Source organism: Saccopteryx bilineata, chromosome X (assembly GCF_036850765.1).
Source record: "Saccopteryx bilineata isolate mSacBil1 chromosome X, mSacBil1_pri_phased_curated, whole genome shotgun sequence".
Taxonomy (NCBI): Eukaryota; Metazoa; Chordata; class Mammalia; order Chiroptera; family Emballonuridae; genus Saccopteryx; species Saccopteryx bilineata.
In genome coordinates, this window is record NC_089502.1 from 68,376,738 (window position 1) to 68,401,114 (window position 24,377).

The 24,377-nt window shown below is 34.4% G+C and overlaps 1 protein-coding gene across 5 annotated transcripts in view; it reads right to left on the reverse strand.

Moving 5' to 3' along the window:
- GPR174 (G protein-coupled receptor 174) overlaps window positions 1-21,508 on the reverse strand; it is a 38,650-nt gene extending 17,142 nt beyond the window's left edge. For 3 of the 5 annotated variants that reach the window (XM_066250156.1, XM_066250159.1, XM_066250157.1), the window contains exons 1-3: window positions 21,133-21,508; window positions 9,369-9,408; window positions 8,365-8,457 (exon numbers count right to left, since the gene is read on the reverse strand). The gene's annotated coding sequence lies outside the window, so the exon portion shown is untranslated. Of the gene's footprint in view, window positions 1-2,205; window positions 2,246-8,364; window positions 8,458-9,368; window positions 9,409-21,132 lie in introns of all 5 variants that reach the window. The other 2 variants (XM_066250158.1, XM_066250160.1) reach the window with 2 other exon arrangements.
- Window positions 21,509-24,377: the final 2,869 nt, after the last annotated feature.

Consider the following 24,377-nt stretch of genomic DNA (forward strand, 5'->3'; position numbering starts at 1 on the left):
ATTTTTTAGTGAGTGACTTTATTTACAATATTTGATTCATTTTTGATGATTCATTATTTCACTGAAGGAGATAGCAATACAATTCAAAATTAGGATATAATGAAAGAGGAGTGGACAGGCTAATGTTGTGTGATCTTGTTCTTTAGATTTAAAAGTAGAAAATATATCGATTTTCTCAGTCCATGGTTTGAGTTGAAAAGTATGCAGAAAATGCCTTTTCTCTAAACTCTTTTGCAGATGTTCTTACAAAAATACTAAGAACTTTTACTTTGGGTTGACTCAAAGGATAGAGTGGTATCTTTTAGCTGGAATAAATAGGCAAACAAAAAAGAAATCTCATCCAGCAAATGCAAACTTTATATACCTTTCTAGCACAGTATCAGTAGCACCCCGTGGTATTTCAGAAGGAAGAACAAAAACATTCATATTTTATCTCTGTTCACAACATTTTGACATGAGTAATAGCCCTACTTCCTATTTTATTATGTTAAGTAGCATAACATTCTTATTTTAGACTAACAAATTTCTGCAGCTGTCTTTATCAGATAGAGGTTTAAGTATATCGTGCACTTGTGCAAAATCCTCCAAATGTCCACATTGTGATGGCCTGAAAATATGACATTCAAAGCTATATTTTCTCTTTCCAGCCAGATCTCTTATTATACTCTTCCAAATTCTCTAGGCTTTCACAATGGCAGGCTATATTTGACTATATCATGTACCTTGATGTCTCTGTCTTTTAATTTTGCCTGAATGTTTTTTTAATGTTCTTATCCCCTTCCTCACCTTCCCACTTTGATAGGAAAATCCTTGATAGAAAGGAAATTTTTGATTAGTTCGTATCTTCCTCCAAGACTTCCTTGAGTCATTCAAATAGGAATTATCTCTCTCCGATTTGACTTCCCGCAGCATATTGTTTGTAACTTTATTATAGACTGATGTGTTTCATCCTGTCTGATGGCATAGTACCTATATATCTACTAAATTATAAGCTCCTTGACAGTAGTGATTCTGTCTTAATCATCTGTTCATCTCTCATAACACTTAGAACAGACCTGTACTAAATAAATGTCCATTAGCAGACACTAGGAAACATCTGTTAAATAGATAGTACAAATGTTCTAACATGTTTTCAGAACCATTTTTTAAGTTATTCAGATTTGTGTAATTCAGGATGTCATTTAAAGGATCTTCAAATTATAAAATCTAAATACATATTTAGTAATTTCTAGCTATTTTTTTCATCAAAATGTCTTGCTATTGGTCACTGCAAAACATTTGGGGATTACAGAGGCCACTTTTTAAAGAACTTTCCTGTATTTTTTTTTTTTTAGAGGAGAAGAGGGGAGAGGAGGAGAGAGAAAGAGACAGAGACAGAGAGAGAGAGAGAGAGAGAGAGAGAGAGAGACTGAGAGAGAGAAGAGGGAGGAGCAGGAAGCATCAACTTCCATATGTGCTTTGACCAGGCAAGCTAGGGGTTTCAAACCAGCGACCTCAGTGTTCCAGGTTGATGCTTTATGCACTGTGCCACCACAGGTCAAGCCAGAACTTCCCTGTATTATTTACTGAAAATTACATCTATTTCTCTCTCTCTCTCTCTCTTTGTAGAACTGTTTTTTTCATAACAAGAAAATTTGTTCATCCTTATCGGTAATCTGCCAATGAATAAAATGAGGACTGAATGCCATACTATTAAACTAAATGATTTCCTCCATGGTTTCTTAAAATAATCGCAGGGTATATACTTAAATGTTTGGGAATAAAACTTAAGTAACTTCAGAAACAAAAAGAAGTAACAACCTTCACAGTAGCAGTGGTCCCCAAAAGCTTAATGTCTATTTGACATTTCAAAAATTATCCAACTACAAATTCCCCATATTTATCTGCAATCTATGATGTAAGGCATAGTATTAGACTCAAAGCATGTTCATTACCCTTTTTAAAAATCTAAACTCTTGAGAACAGAATATATATTTAAGCAGCCACAATGTATTATGATCAAAAGAAGTATAACTAAAAGTCAGTTTTAAAAAGTATCACCTCTTCAACACACACACACACACACACACACACAAAATGGAGTACAGCACACTTCTTTGTGGTAATGTGGTGCTATTTTTACTTTCTCTACCACAACCTCCTGCCTTTTTATGACAGGAAATGACAACTCCCTCCCCCACCATAGCCAGGGAACTTAACAAGTACCTGAATATATTAAACAGGCACTGGTCCTCCAAACCTGTAGCTGTGAAAAGAAAATATATATTTTTCTTATTAAATTTACCTGCTGGCTCGTTCACTTTTATTTATGACATAGACCAAGAGTTTACCCTCTATGTTATTATCTACACAGAGAGCAAAGCTGGACACCTTTAGGCCTAGGGAATTAATTTAGCCTAGGGTTAGTTTAGACAATTTAAGCATAAATTTGCTATTTATTTATTTATAATTCCTTTCCTATAAATGCATCCTGTGAAAAGTTAAAGAAAAAAGGTGTTTCTAATCCCACACTGGTGAAAATAAGTTAAAGGATTTTTTTTCTTTTTTTTTTAGTGAATGGCACTATTATTTTTTCATTTATTTTAAAATTATACTTGACATACAATATTGTAATTGTTTCGGGTGTAACAACATAGTGGTTAGATATTGATGTATTTTTCAAAGAGATTATGCTGATAAATACAGTACCTATATAGAACCATACAGAATTACTACAATATTTTTTAACTCTATTTCTTATGTTGTACCTTATATACTCATGACTATTTTAATAATTGACTATGCATACTTCTCAATCTTTTTCACTTTTTCTCCATTTCCAACCCCTCCAACTCCTCTCCCACCTGGTGACCTTCAATTTCTTCTCTGTAACTATGAGTTTGTTTCTATTTTTTTCATTTATTTTGTTTTGTAGATTCCACATATAAGTGGTATCATATGGCATTTCTCTTTCTTTATTTCACTTATCATAATACCCTCAAGGTCCACCCATCTTGTCACAAATGTCAAGTATTCATTCTTTTTTATGCTTAAGTAACACTCCCATGGCTATTCCACATCTGGACAAAAATGGGAAATATTTTCAATATTTGCTTAGTTTTTGATGGCTCTTTATTTCACTGGAATAACAAAATGACTAGCAACTTCTCAAAATTCATTTTGATTTAGTTCATTGCATTTTCCTCTTGTTACATTTGTAACATTTTATCAAGTGTTAGAACAGTGTCATTTAATTCTAAAAGTTGACAAATGCCTTAAATTCAGGTGATCCTTCAATACTTAACAACTCAAGCATATGTAAGGTACAAAGAAATTGGATAAATAACTCTTTGACAGTTTTGTAGGTTCCATTGTGTGTTTCAGTGACTGACAACAGTGACAGAGTAATTGAAAATATGTAAAGTCTGGTTATTTTTATTTTAAGATGACCATCAGTGTTAATGACTTTCTATTATTTGTTCTGTGATTGACCTCTGTAACTATCATCTATCTATCTATCTATCTATCTATCTATCTATCTATCATCTATCATTATATATCTATCTATCCATCTCCATCAGTCATTCACAGATGGAATTATAAGAAGGTTAAAACAAATGACTATCAATCTTAAGGGTAAATTTATCTGAAACTGAGACTATTCTCTTTCCGTGCCTTCCCAATGTTGGGATTATCACTGATATCACTAATAACTTAAAGTTTCAAATTTAAAATCTTCCTTAATTCTCCTGCTCCAGCTTTTCTTCTCTGCCTCTTTATACTACTTGTTTCATCTGACCTTCCCTGTAATTTTATTCTGATATACATTATTTTTGCTTCAGTCCTAACTCTTTCTGAGTTACTTAATGACTCGTACAACATCTCCAACTATACCATCAGCATTTCCTACATACCACACCAAGGTATTCATCATACATATGCACATACACAACCCTCCTTTTTCTGGGAGAATGAATGGTATTCTTTATTTGGAACCTCTACATCTGGAAAAAGTCACCCCAGAAATACAACAGAATATAATACACACATACACACAAACATATTATTTTCCTGGAATCCATCAATGGGTTGAAATTTTAGAGCATGGGATTTCTAATATTATTATTATTATTATTATTTTAAATAAACTTATTAGAAAACAAACATTCAAATGGTTATGCTTCCCTAAGCTGTTACTTTGAAAGGTTACATACTTATTTGATTTATACTCCTATTCAAGAAAATTTTATTTTATTTTTATTTATTCATTTTAGTGAGAGAGGAAGGGGGGGAGAGAGAGAGAGAAGAACATCAAGCTGTTCTTCTATGTGCCCTGGCCACAGACAGAACCAGTAACCTCTCTGCTTCGGGATGATGCTCTAACCAACCAAACTCTCCGGCCAGAGCAAAAAATTATAGATTTCTCATTTAAAATTCTACCAAGAGCTCTGGCCTGTTGCCTCAGTGGTAGAGCATTGGCCCGTTGTGTGGATGTCCTAGATTTGATTCCCAGTCAGGGCACATAGAAGAAATGCCCATCCGCTTCTCCACTCCTCCCCTCTTTTTTTTTCTCTATCTCTCTTTTCCCCTCCCTCAGCCAAGGTTCTATTGGAGCAATGTTGGCCTGGGCGCTCTGAATGGTTCCATGATCATCACCTCAGGGGCTAGAATGGCTCTGGTTGCAACAGAGCAATGCCTTACATGGGCAGAGCATCACCCCCTGGTGGACATGCTGGGTGAATCCCAGTCCCGCATACATGAGAGTCTCTCTCTCTGCCTCCCTGCTTCTCACTTCAAAAAAATACAAAAATAAAATAAAATAAAATAAAATTCTACTGAGAGCTCGAATTACATACTTCACAATAAGCTCCACAGTGACAAATCTTTTTGTTTTAAGGATAGTTGAATTTTGTGAAATATAAAATGCCATTGGGAACCAACTCTGAACAATGAAGCTAAGAATCAATATAAAAATACCTTTTTTGGTCAAGAGCAAGATATGTTAGGGTATGACCATTCTGTGTTAAGACTAATTTTTCTTGATAAGCTCAAACTGGTCTTAATGATAACGTCAAGGAATAAGTTATGAGAACATCTGGTGAAACACAGCATCACTAGTGTAAGCATATATCTTTGGAAAGTGACCATTTGAAGGTAAAATTGAGTTAAAATATAAATTTTGATATATTTATTTAAATTAATCATAGCAAAGGCAACTTAGTGTAATGAAAATATGAAATTGAAAGTAAGTCTTGAGATCTTGTTCTACCTTTTCCATTGGCTGTCTTGTAACCTTGGACAAGTATATGTCCCTGGATCCCATTTCTTCTTTGAAATGTGTAAGTTAAACTAAATAACCTTTAAAGGCTCTTTTAGCTCTAATATTTTGTCATTTTTCTTTGAGTTTTAATAACTCTGGTTATTTCACACAATATATATATATATGCTTTCATTTACATACATATATAATTATTGTATAATATGCAAATATTTTATAAATAAGAAGGCCTCTTCCTTTGTAGTTGGCAATAGCATGGACTCTGGAACCACTCTTTCTGGATTCAAGTTCAGGCTCTGCCACTGACTGTCTGTGTGACTTTGAGCAAGGTACTTGGTACAAATTGGGAGTTACAAACTAGTCATGGGAATGTAAATAAAGTTCAGTATACGGAATATAGTCAACAATATTGCAATAACTATGTATTGTGCCATGTTTGTACTGGAAATAAATGGGGGGGGGTAATAAATTGTAAAGTATATGATTGTCTAACCACTATATTGTATACCTGAAACTAATATAAAATAATATTGAATATCAATTGTAATTAAACAATAAAATAAGCATTTATATATCTCAACTGTCATTCGCAAAATGAGATGATAACAGTACTTACCTCTGAGTATTTAATAAATTAATATTCTGAGTCTCCTTAATAAGTGTTACATTAATATATTAACTAAAATTAATAAATTATTAGCATTTTAAACACTGTAAATAATTATATGCATAAATAAATTATGTGGCCAAAAAAAGATAGTCAGCTAATGTTTTTTGAAGGAAATAATTTAAACAAATTACAGAGGTATATTTACATGCTTATTAATAAAGTGTTTTTATTGTTGTTATTTATTTAGTTTTACTTTTTGTTTGTTAGTAGTAGTGATTAATTATTTCTCTTCCTCTTAAGCCTGAAGTTGTATCTTGATTAAAGACTTTCATGACTATTAATAAATTTCAGTGCATTTGAATTTCTTCTTATTAATTTGAATTTCATATCACAACAGAAATTCCTGCTTAACCAGAACTTTTATTTAATCATACCGCCAAAGGAGATACAGTATTTTACTTGCAGCAACCCATAACTACTTTTGAAAATAGAACTATGTATGTTATTAGCTCTGTAGGTTCCTCCACCAATTATTAATCTCTAATTTATAAGCATTGTAAGATATGCTTAGAACAGGTGCCTGTTTTTTTTTATCCTTGCTTCACTGAGCTCTCCAACCATGCTCATTCTGATTACATCAGGAGAAAAATATCTTAAGTGGTCTTGAACAGAGGCTTTTTTCATTTTTATAAGAAAATGCAAGTAGAAAGAAAGAACTGAGTGGTTTCAATCTAGCATCCAGATATACATAAACCTTTCCAGGGGTAGTCAACCTTTTTATACCTACCGCCCACTTTTGTATCTCTGTTAGTAGTAAAATTTTCTAACCGCCTACCAGTTCCACAGTAATGGTGATTTATAAAGTAGGGAAGTAACTTTACTTTATAAAATTTATAAAGCAGAGTTACAGCAAGTTAAAGCATATAATAATAATTACTTACCAAGTACTTTATGTCAGATTTTCACTAAGTTTGGCAGAATAAATCTTTATAAAACAACATACTGTAGTTAAATCTATCTTTTTATTTATACTTTGGTTGCTCTGCTACCGCCCACCATGAAAGCTGGAATGCCCACTAGTGGGTGGTAGGGACCAGGTTGACTACCACTGCTTTATACTAAGTACTTAAGTTAAACATATATACACTCTCTCACATATAGAGATTATTGCAATATAAGAAGTTGTATTAATTATTAAAACCCTGACCTCTTGATTATGGACATAACTGAATATAGCTATTTTCTTCATGTTTAAGTAATCCATGCAGTTATTTTGCTCATCATTTTTTTTAATGAGTTTACTTATTAGACATGTCCCCTTGTCATGCTTAGATATCTAGGTTGGTCTTATAGCAATAAAATTCTCCTAAGAATAAGAACTCATACATAGCCTGACTAGGTAGTGGCTCATTGGATAGAGCATCAGACTGGGACATGGAGGACCCAGGTTTGAAACCCCGAGGTCACCAGCTTGAGCCCAAGGTCACTGACTTGAGCAAGGGGTCACTCAATCTGCTGTAGCCCCCCCGCCCAGTCAAAGCACATATAAGAAAGAAATCAATGAACAACTAAGGTGCCACAACAAAGAGCGGATGCTTCTCATCTCTCTCCCTTCCTGTCTGTCTGTCCCTATCAGTCCCTCTCTCTGTCCCTGTCACACACACACACACACAAAAAGAATAGGAACCCATACAAAGGAATGAAAGCAAACATAATAATTCCCCTTCTCTGAAACCTACATCTATCAAATTTGCATTTAACCTAAGACTCATTGACTTTTTAGTTAACTAATGACTAAAATTCACTGATTATTCATATGATTCATATGATTCACTTACAACTACTGTCATCTTCTTCCTCAGCATCTCCTCTTTGAACACACACATTATTCACATTATTCTCTACTATATGATTAGAGTAGTCAATATATGCTGATATATTGATATAATCAATATATGCTGATATATATATATTCATTCTCCTAAAAGTTTAACATTGAAATCATTTGTGTAATTTGTACATAAACTTATTTTTAAAATGGAAATAAAAAATTAGGGTTAAGTGAGTGACACAAAACTTAAGGAGTTTTCAAAGAACTCAGTAATAAAGGTACAAACATTTCAGTGCAATATTTTTTTAAAAAATCAAAATTAATGCAAATTCGTGATGAACATAGTTTCAAAATAGTAAATAAAGACAAAATTCGTATGACTGGTTTTTCCTTTTCCCTCCAGTTCCAATAAGACTCACAGGATGCAAATTAAAATATATCACATTCTACCAAATACTCCAGAAACCACATACTTTGATGTTTTAGGATTCTATTCTTAAAATGTGAATACCTGTCCATTACCCAGTAATCTATCCAGTGGACAGGCAAATGTTTGACAGGTAACTATTGAGGGTTATTGAAAGTGCCCAGGACCCACAGAGTGAAAAAAACACTTTTTCAGGGATAATACCAAAATATAAGTCAGGACCATATTTGAGTACTTACTGTTTTCTCCAGTGCTGGTACAGTTCCTTAATCAAAGTAATAGGGCCTTCTGAGGAAGCCATGGGAATTCTGGATGGATTAATTTATTCATACCTGAAAGAACATAGAGAAAAGTGACCACTTGCAACTTGAAGGAGATTTTCACAGAGGGCTGATAAATTACATCTAGTTGAACCTGAGACCCTCAAAATGTATGAGCATGGAAAAAGGGAATATGAAGAGAGTTACCCTTAACTTTTAGTAGTAGCAACATAGAGTGAGAAATTCTTTACCATTTCACACTTTCTTGTTTTTATTATTTTAATTTTTTTAAAGAATTCTTATGAGTTTATTTGAGCCAAACTGACATTTTTGACTTGACAACAATTGGAAAAGGTGAGAAGAGGTAAGAATGCCAGTGGTAGGGTTCACAAGTCACTTCCTGGTCTTGAAGAGATCTTACGTATGATGAGATGTCTTAGAAAAATCCCATAGCTTGTAGTCAAAGTACAGTTGGAGAGCAGAAATTCACTTTTTCTCAGTTGAGGACTTTTCTGAGTTCTTATGACCATAACTGTTTCATTGGACAGTGAATATACATAGAGGGAGACCCAGTTAGCTCCAGGCTGTCAAAAAAGTTGATGTTAAAAGGTAAATTAATTTCTACACAATACTGCCTTGTGGGTACCCTTGCAATGTTTATATATGACTTTCTATGTGAGGTGACTTAGGGGTATCAGGAACTACACTCTACATCTCTCGGCTCCACTCAAATCATGATCTCTTGCCAGGCTTGCCATCTTGCCTTTAAGGTACTTTGTCTCCAATTATCTAATTAAATGGTAATACTACAAAGAGGATTTTTACATCAACAAATTATCTGTAATCAACTACATAAACTATTTTTCATCATAAATATTGGGCTGGCTAAAACACAACAAGAGATACCTTTTATTTGGTAGAAAAAGAGAAGTAAAGAAACCTTGAGGAGAACATTCTTCAGAGGTTAAACATAGTAGGATTACCTGAAAAGCCAGATTTTGTCATAAGCATTGGCAGGAAATTCTACAAAAATAAGGAGAGGACAAGTAAATAGAAGGCAGCCAATAAACATAATAGTTGCCATCTAAACGAATGTGCTTCAAGCTAGTTCATTTAACAGTCTATAATTAATTTTATTTAATATATTTTATGGAGAGAGTCAGCTAGGATATCTAAAAATAGATTTTTGTTTAAAGATCACTTCATTAATTTCTTCTAGAAAGCTATATACACTAAAGTCATTATGTTTTACTTGCTTTTTGTTTCATTTCCCAAGACAAGCTACTTGGTAGACCACTGATAGAAAGTGGGATACAGGAGAAAGAGCATTGGTCAGAGACATAAGCTTCTAGTCTTAGCCTTATCACTAATTAGAACCGTTACCTCAGGAATGTTCCCTTCTATTTCTGGGCCTCAGTCTTTCATCTGCAAAATGATGTTGAACTAAATTATCCTCAGGTTATTTTGAGTTCTAATAGTCTATGTCTAATAGAAAGTTTGAACTGGTAGATAAGCCCATTTTTAAATAAAAATTGGAAAAGCTATAAAGAAATCCTGTATATTTCTTTTCCAATGCTTTATCACTTCAGATCTGACAAGAGTTCCTTGTACCACAACCCAAACTGCCTAGTCTTCATATCTAAGCTAAGACCCACAGGATCAGGCAACCTTTCCTGGTTGGTACTGATTTGTTCTTGTCATGTATCCATCAAAATATTTTTTAGGGCCAATTTGTCTCTTTTTTAAATTAAAATACTAAGATTTAATAAGTGGACTTAGACTAACACATTACTGACAGAGAGGTAGAAGATGTTATCCAGGACCTTCAAAGAGAGTGTGCAGGCATTTACCCAGCAGACTTATTTTAAAAATTCATGAGCTGCCTGACCTGTGGTGGTGCAGTGGATAAAGCATCGACCTGGAAATGCTGAGGTCGCCGGTTCGGAACCCTGAGCTTGCCTGGTCAAGGCATAAGTGGGAGTTGATGCTTCCAGCTCCTCCCCCCTTCTCTCTCTCTGTCTCTCCTCTCTCTCTCTCTCCCTCTGTCTCTCCCTCTCCTCTCTAAAATGAATAAAAATTTAAAAAAAATTTAAAAAAATTTTCATGAGAACCATTGCAGACTCAAACTAAAAGGATCACAATAGTATCAGAGAAGACCAGAGGAGATCTTTTAAACAGGTTGGATTCCTCACATTATACACTGAAGCCTGCTCAGCAGCTTATGCCAGGACAAGTTCAGGTAGAGCTTACTTATTGATTACCTGAGGCAAAATACTGTTTTAATGATAACCCCAAAGTTGACATATAAATGATTCAATGAAGCTTTTTATAATGTTTCAATTGCTAATGAAACTAAGCACTTTAAACAAATATTATACTTTATTAATAGTTTTTAAATCTTTATTAATAATCTCTTAATCATTTTTGATGCTTTAATATTTACAAGCATGGTAACTAAAAACTAGAGAAAGTAAGAGATTCACCCTGGTTTCCGTAGCAATTTAATGGTAGAGAAAGGATTACAAATTAGTTTTAATTTAAATGCCATATGTTCCTTTACTCAAATCACACTTCCTCCCAACTACACAATGTCTAATATGTGTGTGGATGCTTTTCTTCCCCACCTATAGTCATACCATTTGGATGTAAGCTTTATTTATGTAAATAAGTGCTATCAAATTTCTAAATCATAATCAATGTACAAATCCTTGGAATTGTGTCACTCGTTTTCTTTCTGCAATGGCATGGAAGTCAGTGTTGTTTACTATGTGCAGAAAAAAATATACACCTATTCTTGCCTCTTCCCAATCTTTCTCCCTAACCACCCTTTCTTATACACAGAAGCAGAGACACATGGACATCTATTTTTGCTGGCATACAAGATGAAGAAAATAACCAAAATGTGACAAATGTTCTTTTTCTTCTTAGGTCCCTTTCCTGGTAATACAATTTTATAAATTATCAATATTGTAAAAAGAAACAAGTGATGAGGTAAGCAATACTTTGTTGTAAATCAAGTCTCTCTCCTGGATGTCCCTGAAGTTAGAAAAGAAAAGAGACAGTGCTTCCCTTCTTGAAAACTTGTAGATTAGCAGCAATGACACAACATACAAAGCAAGTGAAATAAATTGCTAAATTAAGTAAAACAATTAATTCTATAAAAAGATTCCATAGCCCTGGCCAGTTTGCTCAGTGGTAGAGCATCGGCCTGGCATGCAGGAGTTCTGGGTTCAATTCCCGGCCAGGGCACACAGGAGAAGCGCCCATCTGCTTCTCCATCCCTCCCCCTCTCCTTCCTCTCTGTGTCTCTCTTCCCCTCCCACAGCCAAGGCTCCATTGGAGCAAAGTTGGCCTGAGCGCACTGAGGATGGCTCTGTGGCCTCTGCCTCAGGTGCTAGAATGGCCCTGGTTGCAATAGAGCAACGCCCCAGATGGGCAGAGCATCACCCCCTGGTGGGCATGCCGGGTGGATCCCGGTCGGGTGCATGCGGGAATCTGTCTGACTGCCTCCCCATTTCCAACTTCAGAAAAATAAATAAATAAATAAATAAATAAATAAATAAATAAATAAAAGATGCCATATATTTAAGATATAAACCTTAATGTGGCTGAGACATCCCATGTGATATTTTTAAAAGTAGTGATTTCATTAGTTCATAAAACTCATACTTTTATTTCTTATTTATTCAGCTGCAAGCCTTATAAATATTCTGCTCCTTATACACATTTAAGCTGCAAGCTTGATCTATAATAATGCTCCCATGTGCTGTAAGAAATCTTACAGGTGTAAGTCAGGTTCAACTTAATTTCCCCACAGTGATTTAAATCCAACTGCACAAGGCATTTTGGAAGTTGTAGAGAGGAACTCTGACCAAATAAATACAAAGTAACTATTAGCATTAACATGGTGATCTCTACCTTTGATAGAGAGATGACCTTAATCACACGATTTTCACTGCTAGAGAAACTGGAAAATGAGGAGGCTTATTGCCTTGTTCAGGTTTATAAGACTAGTCAGTCCCAGAGAAGCACAAATTGAAGTTCAAGATTGTAACTGGTACCTGAGTAAAGTATGATTAAAAGCAGTTTCACAATTGATGTCCTAAATCCCTTTGTATGTTCTCCTGAACAAGGAAGCATAGACATGAGATAGGGAGATTGCAGAGAGCAGGAGGATGTAGGGAATAACCAACATTATCAGGAGATAAAATATCCTAAATCCTTGTTCCTGTACTTGTTTTAGTTTTTAACCCAGATTTCTGTATCTTGCTTAGGTTAGATGGTCATAACACTGAGCTCCTAAACTTAAATATGAATTAGATCTCAGTTGATTCTCTCTGTAATATAGCCACAGATCACATTCTGAACCTAGAACAAGCATCCTCTGTCACCAATTCCTTGGTGCTGAGGGAAAAAATTACTCACAAATATAAATATAGCTCTATTCTTATGTTTGGTGTGTAACATTAATTTTGTATATGAAGGCTCTCATAATTTCCTCTCTGATGCCTTATGGCTAATATAGAGTGCAGTAGGAGGCAAGTTGACAAATATACACCTAAATCAAAATTATCTTCCCAGATCTGCTTAGGAAAGTCTCTATATACACATATTTTTCTGAGCCATATCCTTTTTGTTCTTTTATTTTATTTTTAAAATGTATTGATTGATTTTAGAGAGAGAGAGGAAGGGAAGAAGAGAGAGTGAGAGACAGAAACATCAATCTGTTCCTATATGTGTCTTGACCGAGGATCAAACCCACAGCCTTTACATATTGGGACTATGTTCTAACCAACTAAACTATCCAGCCAGGGCCTTTGTGTTGATTTTATCTTGCGTCTAAATTCACATATTCTGCCCTAGTTTTTAATATACCCTTATGTATAGAATTCAGAGCATTTGATCTACTATTAGCATAACATAGATTAGGTTAGGAATAAACAAACATACTATTTTTTGCAAAATCTCTAATATGATATTGTTTTTGCATCACATCAACTTAATGTGAATGGGGATGGATGATGACTCTCTGTTTAAGGCAAAATATGTTATTAAGTTACATACATCTTCTAAATCCCTATTTTATACTCAAATTTAATATTTCTACTTTATTCATCCCAAGTAAATAAGCCCCATGAGAGCTGGGGCTATATCTTATATAACTCCTATATTACCCATTCTATACTAGAAAAATATAAGCATACTATTAATACTGGTTATAGAAAATTTAAAAGTTTCATCTATGCTTTCTATGATCCCTGTTTTTATCCATTTTATTTTGTATTTTATGTGTTTTATCACTCCTTCATTTCCTAGGCTACCCGGCCTAAATCTATTTTAATAAAAACAAACCTATATTTAAATTAGTATATCTGGACTCCCTTTGTTATAAACTCTACTTATTCTCAAATGAAAAAGAAAAAATTAGTGAAATCTAGTTTGATCATATTGAGACAGCATAGCACAATGGAGAAAGTATTAGCAACCAGAGAACTGGATTTGAAAGCCAATGAAGGCAGTAAGTTGTTAATTTTCTTAATGTTGGCTTCCTCATCTATCATCTATAAAATGAGGAAATTAAATAGAGTTTTGTCAAAATATAAGAGATTTGGTCAAATGCTTAGTATTTCATCAGTGCACAAAACATAAGAATCATTATTTTTGAATATTAAGAAATCCAAAATCAAAGTTAGAACAACTATTAAATAAGTTCTGATAACCTAGTGAATACTAAACTCTCTGTAACTTATTAGATATTTTAAAATTGTGCACCTGAAATCTGCATAATTTTATTAACTAATGCCAGCCCAATAAATTCAATAAAAATTCTAAAAAAAATAAAAGTTTTCTCTGGATTCATTACTAGGAAGAGACTCAATTTAGAATAAGGCATTAGCTCTTTGAGGGAAAAAAATCAACAGCTCAGGGATAGCCTAAATCTCATGTTAACCCCCAGTCTATGGTGAAGAATTTATCCCTGGCTTAAAGTTCACACCTTGAGTTTTAAGGAGGATTTGGAAATCACTCAATCTACATTTAACCCCCAGAATCACCATAGAGAATCCTGATTATTTTCTCTGTGTTACAAAAACCAAACTGGCCTCCCAGAGCTATAAGAATAGGACACAGTCAATGGGTCTGAATTCTCTATGCAGAAAATGAAGTCAGCATGCTTAGTTAGGAGTGAAACTGAGCAAATCAAAACTAAAGTCCAAAATATAATTTTAAAACCTAAAAACCCTTAACCACAAAACGATTTGAGAAATAAAACTTTAGTTTGAAAACACATTTTTAAATATGAAAATAAATCTATTTCATTTTTTTTTTGACAGAGAGTCAGAGAAAGGGACATATAGGGACAGACAGACAGGAAGGGAGAGAGATGAGAATCATCAATTCTTCATTGCGGCACCTTAGTTGTTCATTGATTGCTTTCTCATATGTGACTTGACTGGGGGACTACAGTAAACCTAGAGACCCCTTGCTCAAGATAGTGACCTTGAGCTCAAGCCAGTGACCTTAGGCTTCAAGCCAGCTATCTTTGGGCTCAAGCCAGCAAGCATGGGGGCAAGCCTTTGATTCCACACTGAAGCCAGCGACCCTGTTCTCAAGCTGCATGAGCCTGCACTCAAGCTGCGACCACAGGGTTTCAAACCTGGGTCCTCCACATTCCAGTCCACTCTATCCACTGTGCCACTGCCTGGTCAGGCTATTTCATCTTTTTAATAAATGTACTGAAATTTTATAGAAGAAAGGTAATAAACAGATGTTCACTTCTTAGAATTACTTCATACTCTTGGCCCAATATAACAAGTAGGTTAATATATGAAACTATTTTTACATTAGGACTTAAAATGTCCAAAACAAAATCATCACACAGCCTTTAGAAGAGAGTGCATAAGGGTGGTTCACCATCAGTTTTCATTTTAAATATATTCAAAATATTTCCAACAATTTCTCACATGTATCATTACATGGAAAAGAAGGTGAAAAGACTGCATCTATAACCATTATATTAAAGCAACACTGAAGATCTCACAACATTTGGGAGGTAGTTAGTGTGACTAATCATCATGCCAGTATTCTCCAGATATTGGTTTAATCTAGGTTTTTACTCTGATTATACATTTGGCCCAAGTCCCAGGAAGGGAGTAGCTTACAACCCAGAATAATCAACTTTAAAAAGTTTCTTTTTTTTTTCAGAGACAGAGAGAGGGATACATAAGGACAGACAGACAGAAACAGAGAGAGATGAGAAGCATCAATCACCAGTTTTTCATTGCAACACCTTAGTTGTTCATTGATTGCTTTTTCATATGTGCCTTGACCGTGGGGCTACAGCAGACTGAGCAACAACCCCTTGCTCGAGCCAGCGACCCTGAGTCCAAGCTAGTGAGCTTTGCTCAAACCAGATGAGCTCGCATTCAAGCTGGCGACCTTGAAGTCTCAAGCCTGGGTCCTCCGCATCCCAGTCCAATGCTCTATCTACTGTGACACCACCTGGTCAGGCCAGAATAATTAACTTTAATATATTTTTCCCTATTGGACTATGCCAGAGGGATTTTCAAACTTACTGATTCCTAGAGGTCAAACAGTTTTAAATTTCCTGAGTGATTGTTTTCTCCCTAAGAAATAATCAGGCACACAGATGTTATTTTTCAGTGTTTAATTTTTGTACCTCTAACTTACAACCAAAATGGTTATTAACAAGTACTTCTATGTCAAATACGACCCAGACCATAGTCTGTGAATTTTGAGAAACAGCACTGTTCTCCTTGAACACTGAAAAATGTCTTCAGAGTGCTTTGTTTAATCAAGTTTCATGTTCCAAAATTGAGGGATGTTTATTGTATCCTTCATGACCAGAAAGACCTTTCTAGAAGTGGCCAGAGCTAAGTGGAGTAGCCCAAAATGCAATGGATAACCCTTTACTCGGGATAACTCAGTTCTTAAATCTTTCCCTAATTAATCTAGATTGGTTATCAAGAATGGCCACTACACAATACGTCATATTCAAACTCTGCTTCAGCTAGGTAGAACGTCATCAAGGTAGCTTTATTATATCCATTGATGAGAAACTAATCACGTCCTCCCCCCCCCTTTTTTTTAGTTCTGATAAGCTTTTGGAGGTTACAGACTTTCAGAGGGAAATACATTAGTATACCAGATGTTTTGATATGGACTGGGCCTGCTCTTGATAAAAAAACAAATATTTCTATTATTAACAATTCTTCTTCAGAGAGACTTATGCTAGTTCAAGTGACTAAACTTTTCTTTATTATATCAAATTAGTGTTATGAAGCATTAAAAATCAGTAACACTTAGTTTTAATGCTCACAAGTCTGCTAGTACTTTCATAATTAAAAATTAAGATGAAGGGGAAATGAGTTTTTAAAATAAAACAAAATAAACAAATCTTAATCAAAAACAGACTCAAGGAGATAAAAGTAGGATGCTGTTATTATTATGAGAATGTTGGGAGAAAAGGCAAAGAATTATATCTTTAGACTATTAAAAAAGAGAAATATTTGGTATAAAACTTAATAAAGGCCAGGAAAATATAGATTTAAAAATCACCTTTGTAGGTCCTTATCACCCAAGACAAAAAAAAAAAAAAAAAAATCTAAACCTACACATTTAAACTCTTCAGACAAGTTAGGTAAAACAGTGACAAAACAACACTAAGTCTACTGAAGAAAAGTTTGTTTATTGGACCAGGATTATACTCTTCCTCTATCTATATTAACTGAACTAACTGTTTGGATAATAATTTAACTTACCTTTGAGAGTGAAATGTATAAACATGATTTCATGTCTTAGAACAATTCTGATAGAATTACTTTATAAAGCACATCTAGCTTTGTTATATCATTGTGTTTAAAGATAACACCAATGTTGTGCCTAAGACTCTTTACAAGTATGTCTAGTACATATCCTTGATTTTTTTATATGCATACTATATGTGAAATTAGCAAACATGATTATTCTCAACAATTTCAATTTCCCTCGAAAACAGAGAAATAGCTCTTCAACTCGTTACAGTTAATTTAAGACAAACATAATTTCCGTAGTTTAGAGCCAATGTCTTACTACTTTATTTGCTGCTAATTAGGGTGGCTTTATTATATCTATTGATGTGAAAAGATTAATCACAAAAAAATAAGAAAACATTTCCTTTTGCAGTTTTGTAATTAAATGGTTTTAAGAAAATATCTGATAAAAAAATCAGTCTATCTTATATGTGTCATTTATTTTTCAGCATACCATTTAATCTGACACTTTGAAGCAGAGTATCTCTTGGAAATATCAGGGGGAGCAGTGTATAAAGTATACAGTTGTCTAACCACTATGCTGTATACCTGAAAATAATAAAAATAGTAACAAATGTAAAAAAATTAAAATATTTAAAAATTAAAATACAGTAGCCACTCAAGATAGCACATTTTTAGTTTTAAATGATCAATTCATAGGTTACCTTATGTCACTTAAAAATATTAACCAGTCCAAACATTAAGTATCATTACTATCAATAACTTGTAAAATTATTTTATTATAGAAAAACAAGTCATCAACATATAAAAAATATTGATAACATGTTTAACTTAATAAAGTATGCACTCTGATCTGCTAAGTAAAGCCAAATAAATTTTTAGCTAAGTAATTATAATTAAAACAATACTAAAGCCTTTATTTTGTTGCTGAGAATGTGGAGATAGTCTTGCCATTGTCTGCCATATATAGTATGAGATTGAGCAAAATTGTTTTGGAAGAAAAAAATACATTGTCAAAAAGTAAAGAAAGAGCTGAGGGGCTATAGGCTTGATGGCAAATAATTGCATGTATTTTAGATACTTAGTGAGGTAGTAATTATGTTTGAGATACAAGTGATCTTGAATGGTCAGCTTTAGTTTATGCTCTGGGCACAAGTTACACTTCTATGTGGCCTACATACTGATTATGTCCAATAGTTTAAATTTTAGTTTCCTCACTAGGTAATTAAAGTCAGTGATTTTTCTGGCCCATATCCAAGTCTACAGAGGCTATTTAGACTCAATTTTTGTTAATATCTTGCACTTTTAATTATTTCTGAAGAACTTTGTCTTCATCTTGATTCCTGACGGCTGCTAATGCAGCCATCGCTACAAATCAAAGTTATGTCTCTGAAGCCCACTCGCCATTCCCAGTTGTCATCCAGTGACTATACCAAGAGAACCCATTTTAATTATCTAATTCCAGATACTACCCTGTCATATAAACATTGACAATAGTCAAGCCACTAACTGCTTCATTTTTCTCAGGATTCACATACCACCGATTATTATAATATTGAGCTTCCTCACACTTTATCTTAAGCCCCAAATCCCTGTTTTTGCTAGGCACATGCCCTGTGAACCTGACTACCTTCTGAAGACTGAAATCTCCTACAACTCAGGACTTCCATAATATTCTCTCTTGTCTTATTGCTTGATCAAGTTGTTGCCCTGGCTCTCAATATACCACCTAAGCATCCAGTATATGGCCAAGTCTGTATCACTATTGTATGACAGCACTTTGTATGTATCAATTTGCATTTAGAGATATTTTATGTGGCCACAGTGAAGATAATTCTCTCTTATTTTTTGCAAGAAAATAGTGTTAAAACCCTCAACTCAAAGTTTGCTACATTATCCCGGTTCTTAAGAACAGCCTGAAGTGTGCTCCTGGTATTGTGACGTTCTTGAGTGATTTCAAAATGATATGTTTTAACATTTCCCTATGAATAAATAATGTACATCTCTCTTAATCCTCAAGTATTGTTATGCAATAAGGAAAAATGAAAGAAACACTGGATAAGGCATCAAGAAACTTAACTTTTAGCTTTTTGTCTACCACAGATTCGCAGAGCTATCTGGCCCAGTCACTATAGTTCTTTGAGACTCAGTTTTTCCAACTGTAAAATGAGAACTGTCAATCTATGTCACTTGCCAAAGCATAAAGGAGTTTTAGATTCCTTTTGCCATTGCTCTTGTGAGTGACAGGATTTGAATTCTGTGTCTGACCATTTTTTATTCTCTGATCAAGGGTCTAGAGACCGATTCTTGAGACCTATGGCACAAGAGAAAGACTTTTGAGAGATAACATTAATGGTCGCTCCTTGGTCAGGAGTTAAATTCCCTTTCTGGTCCAGGGCATCTGGGTAGTGCTAAAAGTGTACATGAGAGTAAGGTGAGAAGCATTTTAATTACCTAATACAAAGTGTGATAATTGAGTTAATTCATACCTAAGGGACTCTAGGGAATTTCAGTGAAGTTTTTAGAGGAATCAATGTCCTACTCTGTGTTTATTCACCTTGACAATATTCAAGACCAAGTTACCCTTACTCCAAAAGAATAAATACAGTAGATTATTCCTGTCTGTCTCACAGCTATAGTACTGCAAACATTTAGCAAGGTAGAACAATGCCTGCGTTCATGAGCGCAAAGATCATTTTATGTCATAAAAAAATCACCCCTCTGACACAATTTTTGAAAGATGGCTTTTATGTGATCCAAATATTTGCTAGCATGGCTCGTGGAATATTTCCCCGGATTGAAAAACTTGAATCCTATCTATAAGATTGATGCCCTTGCCACCATAATTGAGATTTAAAGTAGCTGCAGAGAAATACTTCTTGGTGAATGACCCAAAACTCTCTAACAAATAGTAGTTCTGCTAATTGAATAAAACTAGAGCTTCTTTTCTTCTCTCAAATGATTAGAGCAGTATAAAATGAAGTATATATGCATACTGTTGACAGAAGAGAAAGGGGCAGGAAAATCATAGAAATCCATCCTTTACTTCCTTATAACCTCTAAATATAGTTCTTATCAGTTACATGCCATTGATAGCCTTATCATTCTGTTTAAAGTTAGAAGGCATATTTCTTAATATTTTCTCCTTGAGCACAAAAGAGAAACAACACAGAAACCAGAAAATAATTTCATATGCATTTTGTTAAAATAAGCTGTTGATTATAAGTATATAAAAATTTAAATTTAACCCATCATTTTATCTATTGTTGATTTTAATGTACTGATTATTTATTCTGATATAGTTTATCTATGAGAAACAGAGCTACAGTGCTTATTGTTTTTCTTATTTCCCCCGTCTCTCATTTAAATTTTTTTTCTGGATTGTTTTTTTTGAAAATCTGTATTGCTAACATTAATTACATTTCACTTTTACAGTAAAAATATGTAACTTATACAAGCTGATAAGAACATGCATTCATGTTGGTAAAGGTTCTGAGACATTACAACTCTCTTACTTTTTAATCAGAGATCGTTTTGAAAATAACACAACATAAATTTAACCATTTTAATCACCAAGTAAATAAAAAATATTGTCTTTAAGGTATTATAGACAGGAGAAGATAAAAAACATTCATCCAAGTCACTCTACTTGAAAGAGTTGGTTGAATTATAAATGTTCACAAGGTTATTTTATTTATTATCAATTGAACAAAACATTATTTAAAAACCTCGCTATATAATTTTTTCAAATTCAAAGTTACTTCCCTTCTCCAACCTCAGGCAGCCAACCATATCATTATTTTTGTTTGTGCAAATACCAAGGAAATGACCTATGAAGACGTCCAGATTCATTAATTTCGTACCACCCTTAGGTCTGACAGGTTATCCAGAACCTGGTGTGAAGAAGCCAATTCCAGATATCATAGGTGAAAGGCACAGCTACGTGGTAATTGTGCATTAAAGCTCTGGAACCTACCATTTCAGTTTCTTTTTGTTTTCTCCATAGGTCTCCAAAGAATTCCAGCGAAAGCCACTGCAACAAGGACACTACTGACCTGTGCATCAATTCCAGCAATTCCCCTTCATTACCAGAGAAAACAGAAAGAAAAGAAGGGAGGGAGAAAAGAAGAAGGAATTAAAGGAGAGAAATACAGAGCAAGGAAATAGTAAAATAAAACAAAAGAAAGCCAAAAGAAAAATAAAGAAACGAAAAGAAATAAAAGTCTCAGCATTATCTGACCACTACCATGTTAAACATGGCAGTGAGATGTCAGAGTGAAATATGCAAGCTGCTCTGTGCACACTGAACATTTCCGTTTTCCAGGAGGCAGATCTTTGCTTCTGTCTCTCTTCTCTTCGCTTCTCTCTCATTAGTAATGCGCGGTGCAGGGCTATATTATGGGCTGAACATTGAGCCTGAAAAGCTTCACAGTTAGCAAATAACTTTGTTTCTATTTATAGGACTACGATGCATTGTCTCTCAATCCTGCGGTTGCACTCAGCATTGTGTTTGTGATAATAAGCAGCCTGTTTATTTATGGAATCCTTTGTCTAAGCTAGTTGCCCTCTGGCTCCTTCCATAGTTAGTGGACCACTGCAATTTTCACTGTGATCCTTTCTCACAGCTGCCTCCTCATTTGTTGTGTTTAGGTAGCAAAGTGGACATTTCTCATTTAAGGATGTCTATTAGGTAACTCCCAATACAAGAATTCAAGATGGGACAGACTTCTGCCTACAGTATTCTTGTATGTACAAACCTCCAAACTCCTGACATTGAAATAAATACACTCATTTTTAAGAGGAATTTGGAGATAATAAACTCATCACCTACTTCCTGTTGACCCACTCTGCCTTCCCTTCAGTGTCCTTGTGACAAGGAAGTGCAGTGAGCTCCCATTTCCTCTCTGTGGTTAGGGAGGATTGAGTGAAAAGAAGCTGGTTTCCTGTAACCTAGACTCATAGCTACAGCTTCTCAAAGATGGTGTTACAAGGAGCCTCAGAGCCCCTGAGCCCATTGCCACACTATATTAGGCATCTAACAACCCGCCACCGCTAAGAAAATTCTCCAGACTTTCAAGACTTGTGTACTATTTCTAGATCAGAGCAAGAGAATTGTTCAAATAAGCCACGGGAGAACGAAGTCTGTTAGCACAGGTACAGCTTCATGCCAGGACACACCTGTGTGGTACATTAGAGAGAGCATCTGTGAAGCTCTCTCCCTCAAAACACTTCTTTCAGTAATACCTGAAACATCAGTCATTTGGAAATAAGCATTCCCTTCTTCCTGAAGTCTTAATTTTCAAACTTGGATGCTCCTAGAAATATACTTACTTGAAAAACTCGATGTGAATGAATTTATTTGTATTGGAAGGATGGCAGTAGATGGTGGAAGCAACCTATAAAAGAAAAATGAATAGATTCCAGGATAGGAAAACTGAACTGTCAAAACAATCTCTAATAATTTTGTACCAGGCTACTTAGGGTGAGAACAATCCTGAGCAAGAAGGGTAAAATATAAGGGGGAAAATTAAATTAAGCCTAATTTGCATTAGGTCAGATATATTGATAATAAACTAAAATATATTGTCCATGTTTTGTCTTTTTATTCTACACTCCAGATTCTGGCAGATTATCCAGGTGATACTATTTACAGTGTTTTCTTTCCTACTTGTTTTTCGTTTGTCTAGAGTTTATTGTTATATTCACTTCTCTCACACGGACTTAGCTTCATTCAACAAACATCTATTCATAGATAAAGTGAAGTGGTTAGTAGAGGTTAGGGTGGAGAGGGTGGGGACAGGGAATGGGGAGAGGGGAGTAAAGAGGGACAAATATAGGTTGTAGAAAATGATTTGACTTTGGGTGATGCTATACAACATAATCAACAGTTCAAATGCTATAGAAATGTTTACCTGAAACCTATGTACTCTTATTGATCAATGTCACTCCATTAAATTTAATCTTCTAGTTACAATTATAAAAATGTCTATTGAATAACTATAAAGGCAGACCAATGAATCAAATACAGCTGGGTAGGAGAGAATGCGGGAAAAACTGTGGGAAGGAGCTGATAGTAAAAGAAAGAGTGTCACCTCTCAACAGCTTTTTAGAATCTAGATAAGCAGATAAGATGGTATGCAGTTGTCTCAAATATAAGGCAACACATCTGTAATAATTGCCTAATAATATTATATCTAGTATTGCAACACTTCACAGAGTAAGTCAGATCTTGAAGGACTGGAATAGAGTGAATTTCCAGATGGAAGTCAGGCAAATTTTCCAGGAAGAGTGTTTGGGCTGGATCTATTAATAGCAGAATTTCTATCTACAAGAATGTCTCTATTTGATTTGTTAGTTGATTTTGTTCTTTAGATTTTACAGATGAGTAAAATCATATGGTACTTGTCTTCCTCTCTGACTGGTTTATTTCATTTAGTTCAATACTCTCCAAGTTAATCCATAGTGTTGCAAAAGGTATGATTTCCTTCTTTTTTACACCACGTAGTATTCTACTGTGTAAATATATCACAATTTTTTTATCCGCTCATCTACTGACGGACACTTGGGCTGCTTCCAAATCTTGACAATTGTAAATAACACTGCAATAAAATGTGCATAATTTTGTTAATCGGTAGCACCCCAATAAATTCAATGAAAAAGAAAAAAAAACGAATAACAGTGTTTCAATACTTAAGATACAGATTTCTAAAATTTCATAAATGTTGCTGTTTGTACAAGCTCATCTTTTAGTATTATCATTTTCTTTCTGTCTGCTTCCACCAAATAACTTTAGAAGATAATCATGATGCATTTTGAAATAAAACAGCCAGTGGTGAAATTTCCTGAGCTACACTGCACTTACCTTTCTTTTTAAGGTAAAAAACTTTAGCCCGATTAAAATCAATGGAATAGCCCTATAGCAACACTGTTAAATTCTACTACAAATAGACTAAATAATAATGGTATATCGAGGCTGAAGGGGATATGAATGATTATTTAGTCTAAGTTTTCATTTTAAAGATTAAGAAGTAAGAGAGAGGGAACCGGATCATGTGTCAATGTGAATTAATGATAAAGCTGGGATCTCAACCCAGGTTTCCTTAAGACAATATGTTCACCAAAGCCATTTCCTTCTGACTAGTCTCATGACATCTATAAAATGGTGACTTCTTTGTAGTTATATCATCTGTGGCAAGACTTTATCTTGTTAGTTGCAGAAGA